The sequence below is a fragment of the Phalacrocorax carbo genome, chromosome 18 (genome assembly GCF_963921805.1).
Source record: "Phalacrocorax carbo chromosome 18, bPhaCar2.1, whole genome shotgun sequence".
Lineage (NCBI taxonomy): Eukaryota > Metazoa > Chordata > Aves > Suliformes > Phalacrocoracidae > Phalacrocorax > Phalacrocorax carbo.
The window spans coordinates 10,186,238-10,206,269 of NC_087530.1; positions in this window are offsets into that span (position 1 = coordinate 10,186,238).

Here is a 20,032-nt window from a genome sequence, read left to right on the forward strand (position 1 = left end):
ATGATGAAGAGGTGTAAAGTTTTGGGCACTTTGCATGTTTACCTGAGCAGCAGCATCTTCTAGAGTTTGCAAAACGAGTCCGGAAATTGCTCAATTACAAAATTTCTATTGCTTTCTACTTCCAGTCAGGCTAAAAATAAAATAAAACCTTGTGCCAGGCTCATTTCTGACGCAACCACACTGTTCTCAGCAGAGTTAAATGGGGGTAGGCATAGGCCTTTACCATGTTCTTTTTCAGCAGCGCAACTTCCAGTCAGAGCCAGAACAAGGAAACGGAAACCAGCGGTGAGCCGGCCAGCCTTAGCACCGCTCCGCCATGCTCCTCACCGGCAGGTCTCCGTGTCCCCAAAATTCTCCCTGCCTCCTCCTGCTCAGGACCAATGCCGAGGTCTCCGCAAGGCACCTATTAGCAATGTGTATTTGAGAGACCTGAGGGAAGACCCTGTTCAGCCCCAGTCCTATGAGGTCCCACCTTTGTGTTTAGGCAGGGGCTAGATGCACCTTGAGGTGGTTTGAAGCTGTCTTGGTTTTGCAGGGCTCTGTCCCACAACCTTGCATTTCCTTGTCTTCTACAAAATTGGCATATTATTTTGGATTTCTTTGCTTCAAGATGATTCACTTCTCCTAGAAGTCCCATGCAGCATGAGCTGCAATGGGGAAGAAACTCTGTTGTTTCAGCAAGGGCAAGAGGCAGCGTGTTTCTGCCCCCAGCAGGGTTACAGCTGTAGGTATAACAGAGCTAATGCTATTCACAGGTCCTGCAGACGTCAGTGGGAAAGAGACCTTTGAAGCCTTTAGCCCTAACTTCTGCTGGGAACAAAACACAAGCAGCACAAGGACAGGCTGGCTGTCCCCCGGCTCCATGTGGCAGCCGTGAGCATTACAGAAGGCCCTTAAGCATCTCCCAAGAGAGCTTCTGTTGTGCTGAGAGCTGGCTGTGTCACTGACGTAAGGCAGAAGGGAACAGGTCCCAGTATGGGGGTTTTTAGAAACTGGTGAGTCAAGTATCTTTGAGGAACTGTTCGGGTATGGACGTGAGCCAGGGCATGGCTCTATCATCTGGAGCATCCCGTGAACTCCTTCCTACACCCACGTTGCCTCCCCATCCTTCAGTGACGTATCTGTACATCTAAGAGATATCAGAGAGTTACGCTCAAACACAAAACCTTACAGAGTTTCTTCAAAACAAACCTTTGGGAGCCCTCATGCTCTTGCCATGTGAAGTAGAAGACGGTCCCAAGGAGAAGCCACTTGACTCCAGCATCATTTGACATCCACAGCACACCTCTACAGCCGTGCTCACAGAAACATCTCCGAGTACTGCAAACAAAAAATCTCTACCAAATTCATACCCCTCCAGGCTGTTTTGGCCTGTTTTGTACCCAATCCTCGCCACCCACTGCCAGGTGAGGGATGGGTTCAGCCAGGCGGAGAGGGTTCGGGTTTCCCTTTCCCAGCTGCTCCGTATCAGCACGGCTCTACCCAGGGCCAGCTGACGGGGCAGCTCAGGCAGTCGCCTGTAGACCTTGCAGCTGAGCCTCTCACGGGGCCAAGGGCAAATGTCTAATGTGACCTGGTTCAGCAAAAGAAATCAGCTGTTCACAGTCTCTAACCCAGTAGCAACCTTTTGCTGTAAACCTTAAATAACTGCAACCTAAATTTTATCCAGCTTGGTGGAAGCACCCGCCTTCCCTTCACTTTTAAAATACTGCGAAATCACCAATATTTTGATATCGGGGCTCAGAGCTTCAGCCAAGAGGTTTAGTAGTTTGTGTGGCCCTGAAGCCACAGTCAAGCTCAGAAGTAAGAGTAGTCCCACCAGACTGAGCAGAGCCTAGTTTCTATTTTGGGTGTGGACTTTCTGCTCTAAGTTTAGCACAAACAAGAGAGATGTGCCTAACGGGATGGGACTTTCACTCTCTAATGAACGTTTGCTGAGAGGTTACTGCTCTGCACTGTGTGACAGGAGAGCGAGAACTGAGTGAATTAAGGGGCAAGCAAATTCCTAACAAATAAATGGGAAGAAGGCTGCATGGACTGTGTTGTCAGCACACTGGAAGGAGATAAGGCTCAGCTCCTGTTGTAGAGATTTCATGAGAACTGATAATTTTAAATCCTTGCAATGCCTAGCCAAGGTAATTATATTTCACACCTCAGATGAACATAAAAGATTCTCCAATATGTTACGATGTTTCTGACAGGGTGAATACGGAGCTGTAGATTCCCCTGGGACAGGACTTGCAGGTCACTGATAGAGAAAATATGGGATAAGGTTAGAATGACAGGCCAATGTTGAAATTTCTCCAACTTTTACTTGTTTTTCTAACCATTTGAAACAATAGGCTGGAAAACTTCCAAAATCAAAGCAGCTCGTCAGGCTCCTGCCTACGTTTTACTGATAGCATTCTGCTGCCAAGTTGACTTTACAGCCCCTTGGGAAGTACCTCCGCCAGCCAGCTGGCAGCAAGGCTGAGGTCTCTGTCCTTCCACCGGCTGCGGAGGCTGCGCGGCTGCTTTCAGCGGCAGTGCTGTTGCTGCTTTGAGGCTTGCTGACACCAACAGCGGAGGGTTTGTGCCAGGCCCAGGATTTCTTGCCTTTGGTCTCGTACCCACTTCCCAGCAGAAGTCTCGGTGCGCATACAGTGGGCAAAGGCTTTATAGGTGGCACCGGGGGGTATCAGTGCAAGGGCTGATTTATGCATCCAAAACAATAGTGTCCGGACCTCAGGAGAGTCGCATAATTGGACAGTTTCCGAGTCTGACGCCTCTTACCCGTTTACCGCAAATGAGTTCAGCAGCCACCCATTAAATCATTTCAGAAAGCACATGGAAATATTAAGCAACGAAAAAAATACCACCCCATCTTTCCATTCAGTCAGATATACATCTATAAACATATTTTTGGCTGGAAAAAAGCAAACAACAGTGAGCTAAAACGTCATTTGTACCTTTGCGGTCCCGGCAAAAGTCCCCAATCCCTTCTTCGGCTCTCTCGGTTGCAAGTTCACAGAGAACAGGTACAAGGGCCGAAGCTTAATCAGGAAATAAAAAATTAGGTAAAGGGGAAATTCAACAAACAATGCATGATTGTTGTTCTGAGGTTAGGTTCATCGCCGAGCCTTGGGACTGCTTCCCAGCACATCGTGCCATTGTGACCTTCAAGATAACCACACGAGAAAGGGCTTTTCAGCACTCTGAATCCTGAAATGACTGACTCTGCTTACTCAAGCAGCATCCTCCTGGGCAAATTACTCACTTTGTCACTTGTTCTGGTTTCTTTGCTTTCTTGTTCTCTCTGCAACCTGACACTGGAAGGCACCTCTGGGTCAGGCCCTGTTGTATCTTCATCACCATCGTGCTGCTTGCTGCTCAAAGGGCATATTAGTCACTTGGGTACAGAAAGGATTAAGCCCAAGACTTTGCAGGACAGTTCTGTGCATCCCGGTCTCTGTTTGCTCATACAGGGGATTTCTGTAAAGAGGCTTTATTTTCCTGGTTATCCTTAGCAGTTCTTATCATTCACCCTTTCCCAGAAACCCACCTGGTCAGAGAAATACCCATGGCCTTGCAATGATTCCTAATAGGTTTTATTCTTCCCCACCTCTGTAAGCGTGAATCTCCGACATGGAAAAGGAAGGCCAGGGTTTAGTGGCAGGGGAGTGGGGTCCAAGGGCAGAAATAAGCCTTTTAACAGACATCCCACCCAGCCGCTTCATGGATCTCACCTGGGACCCACGAGGACACTGCGGGGAGGCACCCCACTGCAGCCTGGGAGCCTCATGCCACTGGGAGCCCCAGAGCTTCAGGACACAGATATCTGCTCCGTGCCAGGGACAAAGAGGAAGGCTCCAGCCACCGAGCTCCCTCACCGTGGGAGCCCCAGGTGCCATCCCTTGCTCTGGCACATTCAGTGCTCCACCAGCCCATCCCTAAATCCCTTCTCCTGATACCTCCCTTCCATGTGGCCAGCATTCAGCCCTGGAATTCTTCCAGCAGGCACCTTCATTCCAGGAAGGTGAGCAATAGTTTCCAATCGACCAGCTGTGATGGCTTCATTAAATAATTCTTATCCCATCAAAAATGGCAGGTCTGAACCTTTTCTTTGGGATCTTGTTTTCCCTCCTGTCACGGCTCTGCCACGACTGAGCCTCCTCCTGGAAGGGTTTCAAAAATGTTGAAATGCATTTTTGACGATGTATCCACACAGTTATGTTCCTGCAGGACCCTCGTGGTAACTTCTTGGCAAAATTATGTAAAACCCGTAATTAAGTTATGTTGCCCTTGAGCCAGCACTGCGGTGGGAGTCGTGCAGCCCTCAATTTTCCTCTCATCCAAATTTTGAGCTCCTAAAGAAACTGAGTTCAGCACTGAGCCCAAGAGAGACATCCTGTCTCCCAAAACAGCATCTCTGGGAGAATGCATCCCCTGAAGAGCTCTGCAAGACCCCTCTCCACCAGTCCTCCCTGTTCCCCTGCCCACGCAGGGCTGCCTGGAGGAGGCTCCTGCCCCACGCCTGGGCAGGGAGGTGAGCTCAGCCCCCCATGGCAGGGAAATACCAATTTCCTGAGGGTTATTTCAGCTCTATCCCTAGTCCATGTTATCACCATGCTGTCACTAATATCACATAAAAACCCAATCAGCTCACACCAAACATTAAGTCTAACTTAAACCTTCGCTTTCCTCAAGTGTCTCTCATGGCCAAAGCTGCAGGGAGGGACCTGCACAAAATCTGCCCATTCAAACTCAGCAGCAGCCACAAAAGCCTTGTGCTCTCTTCCCTCTTTTACAGTAATACAGTTTGGCAAGTAGAAAGGGCTGGTCAGGATTATCTAGTGAGTTTACCTCATCAGCCACAAGATTTTCCTAATTTTGCTGAGATTTGGAAGCACCCCAAGAAAGTTGATATATTTTTTGCTTGGCTTTCAGTACTGGCTTAGTTTCTCTAATCAGCCACCTGTTTAAACATGAGCCAGAGGTGTCTGAATATTTGCATGAGATACCTGAAAGGTTGATACACAAACCACTATTACTCTCAAATCTAAGATATAAATCATGCCTGTTACTTGACAGTGGTAACTCTATTCATCAGCAGATCAGTTATGTTAATAATGCCTATAAATAACTTTTCATTTTTATTACAATTGGTGTGAATATGACTTGTCTGACATGCTGATGTGCAAGATCATTCATCTGGTATGAACTTGGGTAGAGTTCTTAAGCCTGATTTTTAACCTTTAGCTGATACAAATCAGGGATAATTCCCTGATAATGCCACCCAAGAAATTTTTTTCATCCATTTGCCTTTATTGTCCTGCATCTATTGTAAGTTTTGAGAAACTGTATGACTGCCTTTCCTTTCCTGTCCATTTTTCATCTTCTCCCCATCCCCAAAGAGTGCCATATCATGCAGGACCTGCATTAACACCCAGGCAGTGCTTGTTTGCCCCCAGAAAATCTGCTGTTTCAAAAAGCACAGTTGGTCTAAAATAGTACCGCTCACAGAGGACCAGGACTGAGCACCTGCTTTCATTACCAATTTCCTCCCTGAGCATAAATTGGTCGATCGCTCTTGGTACGCCTCGCTTTACGCACAGCTCTGACAAGGAGATGACGTGTTTTTCTCACTTCAGTGATTCACATGTGATGAATCCTCTTGGGGCAGGGACCTCTGCTTGCTGACAGGACACCACAGACTCATCCAACCCAGCCTGTGACCTACATGCCTGCCATGGGGAGCACAGCTGCCCGCGCTCCCTCCCGACCCACAGGGGCTCTCGCCACCTCCAGCGGGTGGATGGGGCTGCAGAGGACCTGACTCACCCTTCGCCCAGAGTTCAGGGCCATGGAAATGAGAAGGCATTCGGCTCAAAAGAAAGACCCAGTTAATAGCGTAGGGTGGCTAACTGAAGTTGATTGACTTGTGTGCAAATCAAGCTCCTCAAGCACTGAGGCGACAGCAGGCTGAGTTTTAACTTGAGTCAGGATCACCACAGTAGCTCACGGGAGCTATGATGCCTGCAGTGCCCAGGGCAGAGGAACGGGACCCTGGACGGGGGCACCAGCTACTCCCAGAAGATCTGGGGACGTGGCAGCACCTCCAGGTAAAAAGCCTTTCTGTGCTTGGAGCACATCCCAGCAGTTGCACATAACAAAATGAAGAAACGGCGTATCCTTCTTTTGGATTTTAAAGTGTCAAATGGTCTGTTTGGAAGTGCTGGTCTCCCTCCTCACCCCACTCTCAGTCATGTTAGGAAATATGTACCACCAGCACCACTGGGCAGCCTTTGTGCTACAATTCAAAGCTAACCCTCTGGGACAGCTGCACATCCCTGCTTGTGACCGTACCCTTGCAGATACACGTCTGGCAGCGTTCACGAAGGTGGCTTGCAAAGGTTTGATAGGAGCTGCTGGCACCCCGGACCAGTGCCATACCGTGTGACACCTTTGCACAGAGCTGACCTGCCGTTCTCCCACTGCACCTCTTTCCCACAGTGCCTGTCTTTTCCCTGCACCACCACCCCCCGCCCCCACCCCACCCTTTCCCACACAGGCTGATTTTTTGCATATCCAGCTCCTCTGGACAAGTGCTATAGACTTATGTGGAGAAGGGTTTTTCCCCTCCCTCCAGCCTCTGACAGCGCAATTTTATCAGCACTGTCCTACAGTAGTCCTTACCTGCATACAACACCCAGGCACAAACTCATCAGCAACACTCAGTGCTCTAACGAGAAGACTCAGAGTAGATACCTCACAGGCTAAGCGCACGGGGATGCGTTTGTCACCCATTTCCTACAGGTAAGGACCTGAACCACAGATAAACCTGGCGTGCCCTGGAAGTCCCACATGCATCACCTGCCACCGCACGTGTGACGTGCTCTGTTCGAGGAGTGACTCCGCACAGCAACTTCTATGTTTTTAAAAGCAGCTCTATGACTTGCTGAGAGCATCCCTGAGCATTACGCCCAGTGAAGCATTACCCATCACTGGAGGCATATTTCTTTCCCAATCATCCCTCGGGGCTAAGGCTTGAGGAAAAAAATGTTAAAAAGGATGGCTTTGCCCTTGGCGTGCTGAAAGATGGGCAGCTCACGTCTGATGCAGGGCATGCAGCCTCGTTACAGGAGCAGATCTGGAACAGACCTTTGCTCCCACAGCACTTGTTTTGCCTTCAGCCCTCTGCCCTGGTTGCGTCGTTAACCTGGTATTTTTGCTAACGCACAAGAGCTATATGAAACCCAGCTTGTTTGCTTTTCACCTTAACAAATAATCCTCATTTCCCAGACTGCTGTTTCGATTAGCCAAGTAGAAGCTGCTGTTTGAACAGTAAAGTGCTTATCTGAACATGTAAAGTTCTTGAATAACCTATTTCAGATTGGTGAGCTCCGATCCAGTAGCCCGGGCTATTTTCAAGTCTCTGTTTTATATAATGCAGCTAAATTTTCATGCTATCCCAGGAATTCAGTGCTGGAACAGGGATATAAATAGAAATGAGTCTAGCAGGCTGTGGAAATAGACCAGTTTGAGATGCCTGGTTCCAGCTATCTGCCTACAGCCCTCACTCTTGCTATCCAGACAAGCAGCCAGTTGGGAGGAAGGACCCAAACATTGCAGCTAACATGACCATTGCTCTGCCACTTGGCTTTGCTTACCGTAAGCAAACCAGCTATGATAAGGTCACCCGTTTATAAGGAAAAAATGGCTTACCCAGACAAAGAAGAGGCTTGGAAACTCATCCCCTCCATAGCTGCAAAAGAATTGATGAATTCCATCAGCTTCCCAAAAGGCCTGGCTATTTTAGCAAGCGTGGCTGTTCAGAGGACTTGTTTCCCTTTTCCAAAGTTAAGAGTAAACAAGGATTCTGCCAGCTGGCAACCAGGGAAAAATCTCAATGGGGGTACACCCACCCAGCAGCGTCTCCCAAAAAAACCTGTTTTCTGGAGCGCATCACAGGAAACTACCACGTCATGCATGCTCTGGGCAGCCACCAAGCATGTCTGCACCAGCCCTCGCCTGTGCTTCCCCAGAGCTCCCACCCTGCCCCAGGAAGGTGCTTTTGGGTGGGTTTGTATCAACAGCGGTCGGGTGCTCCTGGGTCACCTCCTTCTGCTACGCCAGAATTAAAGCGTGGGAATGAAAGCAGCTCTGCTCCCTCACAGCATCCATCCCTGGTTTGGTTCTACTCCTTCTGGAACAAGTTATTTGTGCCTCTCCCTGTTCGTTCTTTGACCTGGCATCTCGCAGCACAGCCACAATTAGCTTTGGGTGAGGGGCTGCGCAGAGAAGTAGTTAAAAAATGGGGTCGCTGCCTTCAATGCTTTGCAGGTGGGATGCAGTGGGGGAGGCAGCGTGCATGCTTCCACTTCAGAAACAGCAAATGGAGAAGAAGAAATGGTAGCCATGTCCCTGCAATCACCATGGGCAGGATACCAAAGCTCCCGGCTCCCACAGTCCCAAAACCCAGGGAGGGTTTTCAGAGCGACTTGCTCCCAGTCACAGAGAAAGCCTGGGGTAATTCCAGGATGGAGCCCAATACTCCAAACCCCTGTAGCCGCAGGACTCCGCACTCCCTGACATCAGCAGCTTCAGATCTGCAGAGGGGAACCACACTGATGAGCTCCCTTTGCCTTTCAAGCATGTTTCAGTAGCTTCTTGCCACTGTAATTTGTAATACAGATTTTCAATACTAGCTAGGAGTTAATGCAACCCTGTCTCTAGTGCCAATGGACATGATACAGCAGAGCTGCTGGAATGGATTATGTACAGAGCTTTTTACCAACAGAAATATGATGAATGCAAATTAAAAAACCTCTATCTAGCAGACTCTCAAAGGAAATGATTTCTAAAGCATTCTCCAGGAAACTACAGTGTTGGCAAAATTCATCAGAAAAATATTTAATCTCTTGGTACTTCGTCATTTTTGTATCCCATTTCTCAATGTTTTTTTTTTCATTGGGTTCTTACAAAAGAAGAAAAAGAACAATAATATTATAAGGTGGCCAAGGGAAAATATGAGTTGGCTGGGGTTATTTCCATGAACAACTATAGTAATGGGCTTGAACATACAGTGAAAGCAGATGAGACTGTAATTCTTAATAGGTATATATTTAATAATCCAAAGTCTGGAAGGATATGATTAATTCCCTTTGTGGGGAATTACTTGCTAAGATTTATATGAAGGAGGACATAACGTTTTCCTGGAATCAATAAATCTTTACTAGGATGTTAAAAAAAAATACTAATAATTATTTGAGACCTCTCTTTTGACAAAACCTATAACGGCCCAAGCCTCAACAGCCATTTAACTCCCAGCTGGGCCCTCTTTCCTTCTCCCATCTCAGTTCTGCCCTACCCGCTGCCTCTTGCCAGCACCCAGGACCCTGGGAGGGGGTTGCAGGGATGTGTGAGGAGCAGCAGCAGCACCCCAGAGCCTCTGAGACTCCGGTGCTTGGGATCCTGCACAGGCACGGATGACGACCCGCAGTGGGGTCCGAGCCATAGGACAGCGTGAGGCCATGTGCCCTGGGAGTGAGCTGATCCTTGTACAACTGCCTCAGCCGAGAGCTGCAACGTGCTGCATTTTTTTATCCCATTGGCTTCCTCCAGCCTCTCTCACAGGGGGTGCTTTGCCTGAGCAAAATAAAGCACGGTCCTTACCCAGAAAAATGCCTTAGCTAATCAGATGTGAAGGAAATGGAGAAATGAAGCTGCTTGCGTAAGAGTGCAGTGAGAGCAGAGCCAGGACTGGAGCTGGCATCTCCTGCCCTTCCCTGGGCACCCGACTGTTGTGCCCCTTTAGGAAACCTCCCACGTGATTTGTCACATCCTCTGTGTCTTGCTTGTCTCATGGTGAAGAAGAAGAGCGAGGACTAAAAAGGAGGGCTGGCTCTGCGGGGGTGCTGCATGGCTCCACACGGAAGAGCTCAGCACGGCTGGCAAGACGTCCTCAGGTTACCTGCAGAGCACCGGTCCTGCCCTGACTTGTGCATTGCCAGACCGTGCCAGGTGGCAGAGGCCTTTCGGCATTTCCTTACCCTGTAAGACATCATCTGTCCCTTATAGGGGTGAGTCCTGAAGATCTTTTATTCCTGAACTCACTCTTTCCTCTCCTGGGGAAATGATATTTGACACAGAAATCAGAGAGCAGAGAGGAGAGACTGGATGAAAAAATTGGCTTGGGAGGCTGAACGTGCAGGCGGCAAGAGGAGTTATCCCATGGTGATAAAGCACAGTCCTGGGACAGACCAAGTGCAGCCTAGCCCCAAACAGGACAGCACAGGCACATCTCACAACACAGACCTCAGCCTTTTCACTCATCTTGCCACAATTAACACTAGTGGTAAGATTTCTGCTGTATTAATTCGCTGGATTGGACCTAGGGACACAGCAACAGCTGTTCAGCGTGGGAATCTCTGCTTGACTTCTTATTACCCCTCAATAGTTATGAATCCATTTTTCCTAGGAACACTTTATTCCTCAGTGATCTGGAGCAGCAGCACTCTGTTCCCTGTACTCGCAACCAAGGATGACCAGCGCATGCCTTGGAGTCTCACTTAATCCTGACTCAGATAAGCGGAGCGTGACTCTTCACCAGCCCAACTGTTCTCACACAGCAACAAGAGGTCCTGTTTGCTTGGGCGTTGGTGTCAATCTTGCTTGGGCATTGGGGTCAGTCTCACACCACAAAGCTTCAGCTGAGATAAGGATCACAAGCCATTTTGACCACCTCTTTTGCAAGACCCATCATCACCTCTGTGCAGCACTGCACTCAGCATTTGCAAACAGGTGAGCGACTGCACACAGCGCAGAGCCAGCAAGCATCAGGCCTCATCTCCATGGCCACGCTCGGCACCTTTGTGGCTTATCCAGGGTCCAGTTGAAATCTCTGCGAAGGAAAACTCATCTGATAAACATGTGGCTTAGAGGCTGGTGCCATCAGTGGAATTTGGGGGGTTTTGACCATGGGGGGCACTGGGCCTGCTGGCGACAGATGGAATCCAGCTATCTCAAAGGGGGAAAAGGATTCGCACTCACAAGTTGGTGGGGGTCATCAAGAGGGCTTTAAACTAGGTTCAAAGTGGGGAGAGCATATAGCCAGGCCCACTCAAGAGGAGACTAGGGGTGGCGTGCCAGGGTTGGGGGTGAAATCGATAGTCCAGCTTAAGTGCACCTACACCAATGCATGCAGCATGGGCAACAAACAGGAGGCACGGGAAGTCATTGTGCAGCAGGATAGCTATGGCTTAGTCACCATCACAGAGGCATGGTGGGATGCCCTTCATGACTGGAGTGCTGCAGTGGATGACTATAAACTCTGCAGAAGTGATGGGCAAGGAAGGAGAGGCGGTGGCGTAGCTCTGTATGTTAGGGAGCGTTTTGATGTTATAGAGCTCAACAGTTGTAATTATAAGGTCAAGAGTTTATGGGTAAGGATGAGGGGGAAGGCCAACAAGGCAGATATCCTGCTGGGGGTCTGTTATAGACCACCCAACCAGAACGAACAGGTAGATGAAGCATTCTAAAAGCGGCTGCCAAGTCTCTCAATCACTAGCCCTTGTTCTCGTGGGGGACTTCAACTTACCAGATGTCTGCTGGAAATACAACACAGCAGAGAGGAAACAATCTAGGAGGTTCCTGCAGTATGTGGAAGATAACTTCCTGACACAGCTGGTAATTGAGGCTTACTTCTTTGACCTGCTGTTTACAAACAGAGAAGGACTGCTGGGAGATGTGGTGGTCGGAGGCCATCTTGGGCTTAGTGACCATGATATGACCGAGTTCTCGATTCTTGGCAAGGTAAGAAGGGAGGTCAGCAAAACTTCCAGAGGGCAGACATTGGCCTGTTCAGGGCACTGGTTGGGAGATTCCCTTGGGAGGAAGTCCTGAAGGGCAAAGGGGTCCAGGAACCCCGGGCATTCTTCAAGAAGGAAGACTTAAAGGTGAAGGAGCAGGCTATCCCCATGTGCCATAAGACAAACTGGTGGGGAAGATGACAAGCCTGGCTGAACAAGGAGATTTTGCTGGGGCTCAGGAGAAAAAGGAGAGTTTACTACTTTTGGAAGAAGTGACAGGCAACTCATGAAGAGTAGATGGTTGTCATTGGATGATGAGGCTGCATCTCAAATACTGTGTTCAGTTCTGGGCCCGTCAGTACAAGGACATTGAGGTGCTGGAGCGTGTCCAGAGAAGGGCAATGAAGCTGGTGAAGGCTCTGGTCAACAAATCTTACGAGGAGCAGCTGAGGGAACTGGGGTTGTTTAGTCTGGAGAAAAGGAGGCTGAGGGAAGACCTTATCGCTCCCTGCAGCTACCTGAGAGGAGGGAGTAGCGCTGTGTGGGTTGGTCTCTTCTCCCAAGTTACTGGCAACAGGACAAGAGGAAATGGCCTCAAGTTGCATCAGGGGAGGTTTAGATTGGATATTAGGAACAATATTTTTACTGCAAGAGCGGTCAGGCCCTGGCACAGGCTGCCCAGAGAGGTGGGGGAGTCACCGTCCCTGGGGGTGTTCAAAAACCATGTAGATGCGGCACTTCAGGGCATGGTTTAGGAGACGTGATGGTGTTGGGTTGATGGTTGGACTTGACGACCTTAGAGGTCTTTTCCAACATTTATGATTCAATGATTCTAAGCCTCTGAGTTTTGACTTTTTTAGCAAATTTTCAGCACTTCCCAATTCCAGTCAGGCAGAACATCTGACAAGAAGCAGCTTTTCTGCAGTCAGCCTTTTGGTTTCAGGGATCACAGGATCCCCAGTGATGGGGCTGACTAGGCTGAGGGCACTCCTGTGCCCTGGCTTCCCTCCTTGGTGCCACGTGCTGAACGTGCATCTGGGTGGCATCAGCTTCTGCTTCATGGCTTTGCTCAGGGACCTGCCTCCTACTGCCACATCCCTGTGCGAAAAGGGATGTTGATTTAGCCAACCTAATTTAGAAAGTGATTTAATTGACTTAACCTCCCTGTGCTAAGGCTAATGTGTCATTTGAAAGCAGCTTGCCTTACAGAGGTCAGTCAGGCCTTTGTTTTGGATTTTCAAAGCCTCACAACCCACAACATGAGTCCCACTGGACATCTGTTAGGTGTTTCTGAGAATCCCACTCTCCAAACACCCTGAGATTTCAGTATTGCAGAAGCTTTGGCTGGCTGGGCTTTTTACAAAGACACCAATTTTGCCCTCTCATAGGCATAGAAAACTTGATTTCAGCCCCATTGACAGTGCTGTAAGTCCAGGCTAGCCATATTAAAGTCAAGGGAGCTGACATTGGAAACTTTAAACTACTATGAGTAAAAGTCACATCAGGTCTATGCACTCAACTGCCTGGCCTACAGCCACCCCGGGCTGATTTGTAAAGCAGCCCAGAGAAATTTTTCTATAAATGTTCCATTAATGTTAACAGCTAAATCCCTTGCCTGCTCTAAAAACCTCACCCCTGTCTAAGTTAGTAACAACCGTTCTTATTTAATTTGCTCCCAAAGCTGACAGACCACACCATCAGTGGTTGTAAGCTGATGTAGTTCCCTTGAAGTCAATCACATTTATTACTGTCACTAGCAGGAGTATAGTTAGTACCCTGGCTAAGGACCATGTTTTTTGCACCATCCCCTTTCAAGGTACTGAACGAAATCTCATCAGAAAATACCAAAGTGCGATGACTTCCCCCTCAATTTTTCATCTAAACTTCACCTAGTGGAAAATTCCCCATGAGTATGAATTTTGGTGGGTTGTTTTCTCCTTCAACAAATGACTTTTGAGGCTTTCTACTATTGTCCCACCATGACAAAGATTTTTAAGTAAAACACACCCTGAGATTAGTGCGTCAGTCCCCACGTTACGCCCAGCACGCCAGGTGTGCTGGGCAATATTCACCAAACAATGCGGCTTATTAATAGGAAGAGGGTGGCTTTGGTTTTTCTTCTGAGCTAAAAAGCAGCGACTGAGCCAACAGCCAAGCACAGCCCTGGACCATCCTGCACTTAACAGTTAACTTAACAAGTTCTTTGGCACTGATTTCCCTGCAGCATCTTGTGGTGGTGGAGGGAGCCGGGGGGACTCAGAGATGCCAGGGCAGGGGGAAGCAGGGCTCAGGAAGGCACAGTTCACCCCACACCACTTAAACCTTCCCCAGCCCCTGACTAACCATGTCCCAAACCTGACTAATACACAAAGCAATGGTTTCACTCAGGTGAGAAGGAGGAATTAAATACCAATTCATGTAAATAATAACTGGCTATTTAAACACGAGAGCCCAACCCAGAGGGAATTTCTTGTCTTGGCAGGAATGCCCCAGCATTTCCTAGTTGCAGCCCAGAGGATGCTCAGCTCCTGTCTCGCCTGCCCTGTGCCCTAACCACCAGACCGCATGGCCCTGGGTGTAAAAATAACACAGGCACTACAGACGCGTAGAGGAAGAGTGCAGCCACTCATTGCTGTTATCTCTGATGGCTCCTCATGCAGCTCTCTCATTGTTTCGGCCTGGAAAAAAAAAATTAAAATCTGTGGTCCAACCACATAGCAACATGCAGTGTCATCAGGCGAGACGTTTCCCTTTCCATCCTGCTGCTGTGCTCTCCTTTTCATTACTGGAAGCTCTGCTGCGCATTATGAGCCATGGTTCATCATTGGAAATGAATCCAGGGTCACAAGAAACAAAAGTCGGAATACTCAGCCATGAGCCAAATGTCCTTTGCTCATTTGGCTGCCCTACAACTTTGTGGCCTGATTTAATTGCAGGTGCAGTTCCTTCCTAACAAAAGCCTTCATCACATGAAACCCATTACAAACATAGCAGTAATATCCAAGGATTGTGGATTAATACTTTCTGCTTGAATGTTTAAGAATCCTGATACTATTTCTGGCTTTAGTCAAAAATAGTTCATCACTTTAAGTCAGGAGCTCTCCTTCTCGGTGATAGGTGAAACCGGATGCCGGCAGGGAGGGAGGAAGAACATCTGCATCGCACTCCGCCATGGCAGCGGCTGCCAACGCAGCTGGTGGCGGGACAGCCGGCTCCCTCGCTCTCCCACATGCTGCTAAATCCAGCCGGGGGACCGGTGCTCACCGGTGCGGTTGTACTGATGCCCACGCCGAGTGAAAAACACAACCACAGCTTTTTAGAGAGAAGGCAAATTTACACTTCTAAATTGTTTCGGATCATGTGAACAGTCAGTTTTAGTTTTAGTTCACAAGGTGAACTGACTGAACCTGAAACTGGAAAGTAATCAAAGAGAAGCAGAAGAGTGGGCAGCTCATAAAAGAAAAATAAAGGCACAATAGCAAACCCTCCCCATGCAGAAAAATAGAAAGTGTTATGAAGAGCCAGCATTGTTACAACAAGAAGTCCTTCAGAAAATCAGAATGAGCACTACAACACCTAGAAATATGGGTAAATACTGTGGACGAGAGTTGGCACAAATATTTAACTCAAATAATAATGAATTATAAACTCAAATGCTGAGATGCAAACTGAGATGTAGAAAGGAAGGGTTAGGAGAGACACCAAAAAAAGGGTTTCTGCATTCATCAGAACTTAGAGGAAAAGAATGGAAACACCAAGAGCTACGGGGAAAGCTACAGTATTAGCCACCCTTCCTGTTTCAGTCTTCAGAGAAAAAAAACCCAAGCTTAATTCTCACCAGCTACCTAGCAATGAGGCAGGAATACAGCACAAAATAAAGGCTGCATACATTAAAAATACACCAAATATTCGACAGTATTGAATACTCTGGCATTTACTGGGTGAAAGGCTCTGAAGCTCTAACAGCGATCACAAAAACCCCTTGAATACAGTGGTGACGTGGGGGCCAGAGGAAGGGGAGTGATGTGCCGGCTGCCTAGAAAGGCAGAGAAAAGAGGAGAGTGGATGGATCAAAAGGCTGACCAGTCTCTACATGAGCCCTCTGAGGACACCACAACTGCAAGAGGCAACCAAATAGCATTTCTCAGCAGAAAACTGGGTCCCATAACAGCCTTTCTGACAGGCATCTGGCTGTGTGGGTAAGAAGGAAGCAGATATATCCAGGTTGAGCAGGGCTTTGAGCACTCTTCCGCAGGTATGCCTTGTTTGCATATGTTTTTAAGGCTGCCCTATATAAGAGCTGGCTGCTGAAGAAGACGCACAAAAGTCCTTGTAGCTCTGACTTGCATGTCCACTCGTTTTTGTGCATCCAGAGAAGAGGCAGGGGACCGTGATCTTTATCTTGTGCTTTGTGGACAAATCATCTCAAAATACTGTTACTTCAGAGGTTGCCAGTAATTGCTAGAAACACCAGCCAAGAATGACAACTGCAGCAAGGCCAGGCCAGGTGATGGCTCCCATGCCATTAGAATGATTAGCAAACAACAGGAGATGAAATACATCCTGAGGGATCTCCTCCATTGGCTCTGCTGCAGGTATTTGCTCAGAGTGCCTGAGGATGAGCCAAAGTGGGATGCCATTGCTGCTGCCCATCTGCCCTTGCTCCACAGGGGACAAGCAAGCCCACCACCTATCCCTGGGGCTTTCACAACCCCTCCACCCTCCTGAAACCCTCCCCACAATGGCTTTCTATGTCACGGTTATCGATTTCTGAGTTGTGTTTGTATCTGTCTTCCATCTCAACAAGGATATCACCTTGCCAGGGGCTGGGAAAGGCGCAAGTAGACAATTCTGGGAGTGTTTTGTTATGGAAGTCTTGCAGTCACCTTCATCTCTCATCACACTTGGAGATACCAGGGACAATCAATCAGAAAGATGCTTTTTGCAATGACTGCATCCAGGCTGGAGAGGAAGAGCTGGACTGGGCCTGTGGCATGGGTCCACCAGCAGAAATCAGCACCAAGCAACAGCAAAGAGGTCACCAAGGTGACAAGAGCCAAGCCCACCTGAGGAACGTTTGCTTCAACAAGAATTCCCCACTACTGATGCCAAGAACAAAGAATCCAGAAAAACAAGACGCTGACTTTGGCTCAAAAAATCCCCCCTTTTTCCTGTATAATTATCCATAGTCATGAATAATTGCCATCACAAGAGTCTCACCAGCTCCTGCGCACCAAGATCCCCTCCAACCCTGCATGCCAGACCTCTGGAGGAAAGCCTTGTTTGGACTTGCTGACATTTTGCTTATGCCTTGACTCCTCCTGACGCCAATAAGGATTTCCAACACAGTGCATCAGTCTGCCTGTGGTTGTTTTTCAGCTCTTAAGTAAACAACAGCAGCACCATGTTTACAGAAGCGCATTTGGCCTCCTTGCTGCCCCGCAGCCCACGGAGCTGCACCAGGGCACCAGCTGTGACGCTCAGCTGGCTTGCAGTGACACGTCCCCCTGGGTGCTAAATGCCACCCTTTCTTTCTTCTGAACTGGACCAGACCCCTAAACCAACCTCACCCAGTTTATTTCTGCCTAAGCAAGGAGGTACTCAAAACGAACTGTGACTGTGGAGCTAAGCTGGCCCCATCACTCCCTGTAACAGCTCTAGTTTCATTCACACTAAGGTGAATGCACACTATCTGCAGAACCCACAGGCCACAGAGGTGGCTGCCCCAGAGATGCTCTGAAATGGAGCCAGACTGATGGATGGAGATGAGGTCCAATTAATGCACAAGTTAATGTTCTGCAGTCATTGTCAATATCAGATGCTTTAATGGACGATACGTTGCCTACAGCCCATGGATTCATTTGAGGACTAACTTTTTCAGACGTGCATGCATTTCTTGAGAAGGAGAATCAAGAGGCTGAGAAGTCTCGTCTTCAGAAAAGCTCAGGTCTCATGTCAGCTTCTCCCGAGATCCTGGAGCACTGGGTGCTGTGCTTTACAGAAAACACGGCCTTGAACAGTCTGATATAAGCTGCAAAGCGCTCAGCACTTGTGACCATAATTTGCTACTTAAGAGAGGACTGAGCTGTTCTGAAAGCCCAGCCCAGATTATGGGTTTCAAATGCTTGAAAATCTGTCCCTGAGGTCTTAATCCATTTTACAGACTCATCAAGAACGGAGCTGAGCCATTCTTGGAAGGAAAACTTGGCAAAAGCAGTCTTTCTCCACTGTATCAGTAGAAACCACATTCAAAGCTCAGGCCAACAAATCTAGATTTGGGAGTAATTAAAATCTATAACAGCCTCTCTCCACAACTGAAGGAAGCAGTGATATCGGGGCAGCAGCCGGACCTAATTGCACAGGAACAGGACCAACACCAAAACTCAGTTCTCAGGTTGCTCTCTAGGTCACAGCCCTGGATGGGAGCCGAACGCTCCTCAGCTCCAGTCGAGCTAAGCCTGCTTGTGCCAAAGAGCTGCCTTCTGCAGCCCTACCGAAAACACCAGGTTGTGCCTTGATACCGTCAGTGCCTACGAACACCTTTTTCCCTCTGCAGAACAAGGCACAGGGAATGGAGCTCAGTTCTCCTCTCCCAGCAGCATTACATCCACACAGTGCTGTTGAGGTTAATAGAGTCGTTCTCTCCTATTTATACTTAGTGGGAAGAAAAACAGACCTGAATGTGGCTACTCTTTTTAAAAGGTCTCTTCTAACAATAGCTCTCTTTCAATGGCTTATTTACTGCCCATCTGTGACTCCCGAGGTAAAATCTGTTCAGCTGTTGATCTAAAAGACTTCCCTTTCACAGCTAATCCTCAGTGATCCTTGCTGTTTTCTGGCAGCCAGGCTAAATTCTCTCTCGATTGCCCGTGTCAATAAATCATACATTATCTATGCTTGAATTTGGTTAAGATTCGGGCTAACGGTGCATGAGAGAGAAGAGGATTCAGCTGATGTAGTAGTCTTAGTTGTGCTGCTCAGTAAAACTGGCTGAAGTGGAAAAAAATAGCTAAGATGGATTTTTGCCACTAAAAATCAGCTTGTCTGATTTAGTTCAAAGACAAAAGCAGATGCACTGATTAAAAATCACGATGCGTTTGTGGAGTCTCACGCATCAGCAAGGGAAATACAAAGTGGTAGAAGGGCCTGAGAAGTATTTGCTGCGACCACACGCGTCGGGCGCGGCAGCAGAGCAGCTGCCCCAGTGCAGGGGCCCCTCCCGGGGCGGGCGGGGAGCTGAGGGGTTTACCTAGCCCAGGAGGCCCCAGGCAGTGCCCGGCGTGCAGAGGCAGCCCGCTGCAGGGCAACCTCTCCCCCAGGGCCTCTCGCAGCCCGCCCTTTCTCTTTAGCTTAGCACCATCTAGAGGGATGCGTCTGCAAACCCGAGGCATCAGCCTGCAGCGCGCATTTGGCACGGGGTAACACCCACCTGAAACACATTTGTTTTGGAGTCGGGGGGGGACCAAGCCCTTGAAAGCAAAGCCTCAGAAGAGCAGTTTGCTCCTCCAGCCACCTTCCCTATTTGTTAAAGCACAGGGCTGTGCTGCAATCATTCCCTTTGTCCCGGTGAGGTCTTCTGGGAGATGGAAAGGGCATCCTCCAGAGCGGGTTGGAGGCTGGGGGAGGTTAGGAGGTCCGGAGGAGGATGCTCAGGATTTGTTGTTTTTTTTTTTTTTCTTGAAATTTTTTTATTTATTTGTCTTTAAAACACTTACAGCTCTTGTATCACATACTCCTGCAGGCTTCAAAGACATCTGGTGATGTGATGGGAAGTCTTCTATGGTTTAGAACAGAGGTGGTGCTTCATGTCTGTTCAAGGCTTTGCCTGTCACTAGCACCGCACAGCAGCACAACAGGACACCAGCTGAACTAAAGCTTTCTATGATGCATTTTACAGTTTTCAGCCCAGTGCCTCAGCGTTTACTCAAATCTCCCAACGTGAAACAACAGAACAAGACTGAGGGCAGGGTGGAGCGACTTCAGCTCCTCTCTATCTCACATACTGATCTTGCACTTGCTTCTGCAGCAGTCCAGACTGCTGTCTTGCAGTGCCGTGAGATGCAATACCTGCACGCATTAACCACGTCTCTGACCAACCTTATATAATCTCAAGACAAGGCCATTGAAACCAAAGTCCAACCTGCCTGCATCAGCGAGCTCTTGGTTTGGCGATAGGAAACATGTTGTCCTGGTCAAAGGGCAAAGCAGCAGCTTTCAAAATTCACCTGACTTTGAGATTTAGG